Here is an 8,262-nt window from a genome sequence, read left to right on the forward strand (position 1 = left end):
AATTAAGTCAATGATGGCAATACATGTTGCCTCTCAAGGAAACAGATGTCAGATAGCGAGATCTTAATAGGTCTGACATTTTGATCACTTTTAGCAACTGGATGTGCATCAAGTCTAATTGTCTTTGTGTCTGTTTTCAGCAGACAATAGAGTAAGCAGATGCTTATCCAAACCCACAAAACTGAAGAGAGCCTTCTCATAAAGATGATCTAGGAAGACTGTTTTCCTTAGAGTGTTGTAGTCCAGGAAAACAGCATGTTTGAGGAAATACACATTTTAGCACATGGAGGTATGTGATGATATGCCAGAATTACAGGTGTCATTAATTACTGTTAATGCATTAGTAGGACAGTTGGATTGCACCAGCTGTTCTTCATTGTATAAGTATTTTTTCATTTTTAAAGAGAGATTAGTGGTACATAGAAACAAAATACTGTCCTTCATGGGTAGTTACTTTTTTTTCTTTTCTGTGAAGTATGTGGTCTGTGTATCTTTGAGTCACTAGCAGTAGTACAGTGTCTGTCAGAACTATTTTTAGTGCCTAGAGGAGGGTATCCAATGTGTGGGCTTTTGCCATACCTTGTTTTTAAGGGTGACTCTCAGCACTTATGACAGTGGCTACAGATGTGGTTGAGGTGCCTGGTGCCATTGACAGTGGCCATGAGCAGACTGACACCAAGGTCACAAAGAGCTGCCCAGGCTCACTGTGTTTGCATCACTAATGTAGCCAACTCTAACCTGTGTGTGGTGGGCACCTTTTTTCAGCCAGGTCTCTGTAATTTTAGAGGTTGCCTCCTGAGGGAAAAAAATCAAATACCTGTAGTTCTTCACCCTCGTTATTTATTTGTCCTGTGAAAGTACGATAAAATATATTAAAATGTCCAGACCTTTGCATTTCTAAGCAGAATGAGACATGGCTCTTTAAAGAGTTCCTGTGCTTTCTAGGGAATATTTTTGAAAATAGAAAGGGCTTCACAAGTTCAAACTGTCAAAAAGACAATACAGTTTTTGTTGGGATACATTTTTTTTGTGTTTGCACAGGATCCAACAAAGTCAGTGAATTGATGGAGTAAAGTGAAATAAACCTGTTTTCCATGTGAGAATATAGATTGCATGTCTATACTCAATTTAATGAAAACTAAAAAGGAAGAGCAAACAGTTACCAGCTATCATATATCTCACTCCCCTGTTTGAGAAGATTAAACTTTCTAAAGATTTTGGCTTTAAGGAATGTTGTGGTCTTCTGAGCAGAGACTAAGGGATAATTATGATTGAACTATCCTGCCCTACAGAGGAACCTACTGTTTGCTTTGCCTGTCTTATGTAGGGGGTTTGCTATGTAAATTCTGCACAAAATGCAGAAGTAAGCAGCTAAGGAGGTTTTGCCTAAGCAAACTCATTGTGTTTGTATTATGGATACTCAGAGGGGAAAGAATTGTCTTCATTATGAGAGGAAAAACCTGCAGCAAACCCAGCCTGGCTGGGATACCAGAAACACACATGGCTGATTCTCTGGATTTTCTACATCCTGTAGTATTTTAGATTCTGTGCTCGATTAAAGTGGTGAAGCCCAATGCTTTGGGAACAAAATTCTTGGCCAGGAGTCCTCAAAATAATGCCTGCATTTACATCTGTCTGAATGGGGCTGTACTAGTGACTGCTGTGTTTTGGGATTTTGCAGCATGGAGAATTATGCAGTCTGCACCAGCCTCTTGCGGTGGCCTACATGAGAATTCTGTGTCTAACTTTTGGGATGTATTTTTAAAATCTCTGCTCTTTATTGTTTACAGGAGTGGACCTGTTTTTCAGCGTTTCTGTGGCTGTAGGTGGAGCTGCAAGTGCCTGCCTTTGGGTTGCTTCCATGCCAGTCTCCTTGCAGCAGGCAGCATCAGTCCTTCAGAGCAGCCTGGCAGCACAGGTTGCTCCTGACTCATCCAAGCTGTGGGGCTTAATTCAGGTTCAGAACTTAACCTTAAGACTAGGAAGAAATTCTTGTCTTCCCGTGTAAGATAAGAAATGCCTCAATAATTCTTGCTTTGTCCATCTTTCTGTGTTGCTTCCCTGTTGTGGAAGCCCAGATATCTGGGGATCTCAGTCAGCACTGTCCGTGCTTCTGTTGGTCTGGTCTGTGACATAAAAGCTCATCATTGCAAAAAAAACCTGTTGGTACTAAGGTCAGATGACATTTAGAATTTTTATTTTCCAAGATTAAGATTTCAAATCTGAATACAATATATGTTAACATATTCTTCATGAAACCAAGCCTGAAAAGTCTCCTTTAAAGCATTTTAAATGATCAAAACAGTGAGATGATTGTTTTGGTAGCAAAATTTCATTTTGAGAATCAGTTATTTTTTTCTATTTTAGATTATTTTAAAATTATCTTGCAGCATGGGAAGGGTGTCTGTGCCTCAAGCAGCATCAGGCCAAACCAAGTGGAGGTGGTGATTTCTGACTTCTTCCCTCTAGGCACCTAAATTTCATTTATAGTTGTGTTTTAGACGTGTAGTTGTTATTTTGAATCATATTCCTTCATCCTTGAGTTCAAAGTTTTCCTACCAAGGATGCTGAAGGTCCATCTCTGTAGATGATTCAGATGGGAAAATAATTCCATTGCTGCTCTGTAAGTTGGAGAGAGTATGGACTGCTTGCTGTCCATGCATAATGGAAAAGCTTAGATGTATTTGCTTAGATGTTGAAATATCTTACAGCTAAAGCCATGACCTAACTTTCTAACAAAGTTTTGTACATCAGGAATTCCTTTTCCATACAGCTGCTGGAGCAAGTCGTGCATGACACTGAAATGTGCATTACAAGTGTTTTGGTGTATAGGAGAAGTGCAGTGATCTGCATGTAATTTGGGCAGCTGTCTTTATTTTCAGCTGAAAGAATTCTCTCAGTTGCAACAACGTAAATCCAGTATAACTCCACCACACCGGGGTAACACAGATAAGACTTTCTTTGTGTTTAAATGACTGCAGTGAACAAGATCAATTGCAAAAAGAATAGTTCTTTTTTATAGAAAGATCTGCAAGTTTAGTACATAATGGGCCAAATTAATCTCTGTTGTAAGTACACTCATTTCAGTGGTGTTGCAGCAGAAATGAATTTAGCCTGAAGCAACTTTACAATAACTCATATATAAGCATGCACAACTAAATGTATTACACTTTAAACAAACTCAGCATTGTCTGGAGCACAGTTGGTCTGCTGAACCTCTGAAGTTAGGAACTAACCATTGTGTGCTGAGTTTGTTTAGACAGTACCATTTTTGTTCAATTGGCTACATCCGCGGTATTTTAGTGACAGCAGGAATGTTCCCTCTGGCTACAAAGTGACATTATAGCTGTCAGACACAATTTTTATTCTGGGCTGTTTATGCCTTAACTCTTTTGTGCACTTAGAAATAATATTATAACAAAACAGAAAGAAAGAAATAGTTTCACCAATTCTGAAACATTTGAGTTTAATTCTTTGAGTTATTCCTTTAATTCAAAAGGCATTGAAATGCTCTTATGGAAGAGACCTCATAAGTAATAGAAGTAGTCAAAGAGTGTGAAGAGTAAACCCAATCAGATCCAGAAAGTATTAATTCAGCTTTCAGTAAGTTAACGTAACATTAATTTTTCTCTGGTTCCAGGCCTGATTTCTGTGTAGTTTTCAGTTATAAATGTTTTGATACCAGACATTGCTACATTTGCTGAATCCCTCAGCCAACAGTGAACACAGTGTTTTTGGAGATCATTGTCTGTTCAGACTCCACCAGGGGAACACATGGGCTGAATGTTTTAGGCAATCACTATCTGTCAGAGTTGCATAAATGCCTTTTGCTTCTTCATGTTTTTGCCACGTTTTACACCATCATCTGCTCTGACCGAGAAGAGTTTGGCTTTTTTTGTGTTTGTGACTCCCTTACAGCCAGTTAAATGTTACTATTACATCCTCCCTTAGCCTTCCCTTCACAAAACTAAATAAGCCCACCTCCCACAACCTCTCTTTGGGCCTCCAGGCCCCTGACCATCTTGACTGACCATTGCTCCACCTCCTCCAGTTTCTCCACATTCCCCTTGAACTGAGGGCCATGAAACTGGGCACAGTACTCCAGGTGTGGCCTCGCTGGTGCTCAAATAAAATCAAGCAGTTTGCCCTTATTTTCCTCCTTGAGATGACAATTCCCAGGGCAGCTGCAGCCTGACAGTGAGCACTCAGAGAAATATGCACTGAGCTCTCTGCTGGAACAGGAGTAGATTTCTCCTTCATTCACAGGTAGGTTTGAAGTAGCCCTTTAAAAAACTTCAGCAGCAAGAACAGGTCAAAAACAAGTGAGCCCAGAAAAGTGTAAACTGAAAGCATTGCAAAGTATATACTAGAAGAACTAGGCAACAAATACTCCTGTGCAAAACTGAGTTTTTACAGGTGTTTTTTGTCATGGCTAGGGCCACATTTGGACCTATTTGTGCTGTTCCTAACAATAATCTTTGCACTTAGAAGAATATAATCTGTGCTGTGCATTGTCCATTTTCCTGCACTGTCTATCCAATGTCCTGCACCTCCTCTTGGGTTCATTGACTGTGTGTGGTGGTCAGATACCCAGCTGTCACATCAGATATAGAGATTGAGGTATGACCAAAGAGCTGATTATGACAGTGAGGTCAAGTCCAGAGCTGGCAATGCTGCTTTTAGCTTGATGGGGTTGGGACAGAGGATGTGACTGCAGAAGTTCCAGTAGGCCAAGGGTGATTTCCATTTTTACTTAGTTGTCCACTCTAAGAATAGTAAGGGCATGCTTATCACTCTGGATATTTATAGGGTTCCCTACAGCAGCATGGTTTATAAATAACTAGGGATCTCATGGCAACTATCAATGGCAAAGAGAAAGGAAGTTAGTCTTTCTCAGAGTTTAAAAAGTTGCTGCTTGTGATGCTTTTTGTATGATTAGAGCTGCAACCACAGTGTCTGTGGTCCAGCAGATCTGTTCAAGCAACTTGCTCACACCCCCCTTTTTTTAAATACTGTTAACTTTTCAGTACCCTGAGACAATCTTACTCAAGGGTTAGTCTCATCTTTGCAATGCCAGACAATATTTTCTTGCAATTTGCAACTCTGCTTGCAGTCAGAGTTGCAAATTGCAAGGTTAATGGCCTCACTGCACTGACATGTTTGGACTGAACTGCATTCCAGCCTCTGGCACGCTGGCAGCTTGGCAGATTTTTCTCCTGCATGGCTACTGTGACAACCTGGAATTTAGGCAGGGATTAAAGTACTGATTGTTGCTATGACCCAGAGATTCTTGGGAGTTCTCAACAACATTGTCCCACACATTTAGAGCTTGGCTGGGCAATGACCAGGGTGTGCTAAAGAGGGTTGGTACTTCAGAAATATTCTGTTCAATGGAAAGGTCCCTACTGGCAGGGACAGAGACAATATGCCATGGAGCTTGGGGGACTACTTTTAGTGACTGTAGTTGCTAGCTATGTAGAAATACATTAAGGAATACAACCAGGAGATCTCTTGCTGTCCAAGATCCTGGGAAGTTCTGATACTGCTGGCTGTGGTGTCAGAGTTAGTTTGTTGTTCACTTAATGAAATGTCAGAGCCCTCTGGAGACTGGGTTTGTGGACTCTTTAGCCTTGGTACTGGTTCCGGGTGCTGGCAGTGGCAGTCTAGGCACTGAGGCCATTGGGCAAACACAGTGTCCTTGATCTGTAAAGAGAGCAAAAGATCCCAGGGTGATAAGCGCTAAGGTTTTGCATTACTAAACCTTTTTCCCTTACTGTCTTACTCCTTGGCATCCTGGAATGAGATGTAAAATCCTGTCCCCCTTTCAACCAGCCACTGAGGGCAGTGTGGCTGAGGGACTTCTTACCACTCATGCTGAGGGCACTGTCTCTGTGATGGGTCTCAGGTAGACACCAGCAGAAGTAAGGAGGCTGTAATGTAGAGAGTGAACAAGCTGCTGGTGGTGATCAGAACACGTTCTGAACAGCATGGACAAAGGCTGATGTGCTGCATCTGGTGCTGTGCTGGTTTCTATGGATACCATGAGACTGGAGGTGTCCTGCAAGCCGGATGCTGGAGGTTGGTATATTGCTGGTATATTGTCTGCAGTGACTTTCTGCTCAATATCAGGCCTTTGTGAAAAGCCTGGTGGTGAAGTGACAAAAGGTGATGTTTGAACCACCATGCTAAGTATTAGGAAGTAAAACCCTACTAAGGAAGAGGGGGAGGATGTAGAAGATTGGTTGGAACCAACTTTCAGAAGGACTGGAGTCCAGCTTTGTTGGTAGAAAGTACCTCACCCCCAGTTAGGGAATTTGTAGGCACTCCCTGGAGCACTGACAGTGGGAGCTATGTTGATATAGCCATGGGATCTACATAATCACTGACGAATTCATTATGTAATGTAATGTTCAGAAAAAGGGAACTTATTTCTTAGTGTTGGCCCCTAACTCATCAATTTTAAGTTTAACCAGACCACATGCTATAAAAGTGATCCTCATTTTTATATCTACAAAGGAAAATTTTAATAGCAGTATAACTTTCTGCAGTGCAGAAGGGCTTTTACTGGTTTGATTTTCCTTAAATTGTATCATGTGTTAAGAGATTTAAAAAGTCTCATTCAAGAGAAGCAGCCAGTACTGGGGCTGGACTAAGATTCCGGGTGAGGTTGCTGAGAAGCCAACAGAGGATCACGTCATCACATTCAAGGATGTTCCCAGCCTGCTCAGTCTCTCCAGAGGCAGAGGTCACTGCCTCCTGACTTCACAAGAACAGCTGAAAACGTCACACTGACAGACTTCTTTAGAAACCTCATCTAGACTATTCTTTTTGACTCCTGCTGTAACTCTGCTTATTTCTCCTCCCTTTCTTGTCCCTGCATGCTCTGCATTCTCATCCCTTTACAGTTCTTCCCTTGCCTTCTGCTCTTCTACCTTCACCTGAACAACTCAGAGCTAGTCCGACATCCCCATCCTTCTCTATTTATGCTGGTAAGCACCATAGCCATTCCCATTTCTGTCCTTCCTGCCTGACACTCATCCTCACTATTTTGTGATGTGTCTGTCTCTTCTCCACCTTCTCCTGCTATCTCTGCAACACCAAATTCATCCAAAAATGTCACTGTCGGCTCCAACATTCCCCTGTGCTGCTCTTTGTAACTCATTCTTCCAGATAAACATCTCACCTTTCCAGGAATCTTTTGGCTCACTTCTCAAAATATCCTTCCATCAGATTTCTTTTTTCTCATTAAGGATCTTACCAGTCCCTGCAGAATATAGCCCAACTTCCCCCATTATCCAGCTTATATTTCTTCTTCCTCTACTCAACAGCCATCACAAATGCAGTTTGTCTTCTGCTCTCTCCTTATAGTAACTGCATTTTCACATATGGTCTCCTGACCTCTTGTGCCTGTTTTATTATTCTTCTTCACTCCATCTCAACCCATTATCTTACTCTGTTTGCCTATCCTCCAGCTCCTTCCCTATACACAACAAATTTTAGCACATTCCAGCCTGTAAAAAAAAGAAAGCCTTTGGGTCTATACTTTGATGTCTGTCACCCACTTTCCTGTACCTTGAAGTTCAGTCACTGCAGTTCAGAATTTATTCCTGTAACTGTATTTTTTTCTGTCTCACTCTTGCCTCCCTCTACTCTGTTTTCCTTCCCTACTGCTAACTCATCACACACATCAAGCTGCCTTTAATGCCCTCCTCCTGGCCAAAGTCCAAAGTTGTTCCTTCCCACTTACACTCTTCAGCCCCTCAGGAGCCATTCTCTTCTTGAAATTTTGTGCTTCTTTCTTTCTGAAGTTCTTTTTTCTCCTTAACCTCTGCTTACTTTGCTAGTAAGTCTTCCAGATTTCCTTTCAAGGAGTCATCTCTTTGTATGAATTTCATGAGTCCCTTTTCTTAGTGTCACACTCTTCTCTTTACAGACCATGGATTTTGGGGAAACTTCTTACTAACTTAACTATCGTCTCCTTGAGGCTATCACAGATCCTCAGAGGACTTTCCAAGCTAAAACTTCAGCCTGCTAGATACATAATTTTGAAGATGGTCATCAGTTCCAGCTCACACAGCTTATGACCTTCACTTGCAAGTATTTTAAATTACTAAACCATCCATTTGGTTGCTTACGGGCATTATCTGGGTTTGCATTTTCTATGGAGGTGTCTCTACACATTTTTACAGCTGGGCCCTGCCTACACTGTGGGTAATACAAGGCCTGATAAGGGTCTTTCTGTATAATATTTCTTTGCTAAGT

Source organism: Aphelocoma coerulescens, chromosome 1 (genome assembly GCF_041296385.1).
Source record: "Aphelocoma coerulescens isolate FSJ_1873_10779 chromosome 1, UR_Acoe_1.0, whole genome shotgun sequence".
Lineage (NCBI taxonomy): Eukaryota > Metazoa > Chordata > Aves > Passeriformes > Corvidae > Aphelocoma > Aphelocoma coerulescens.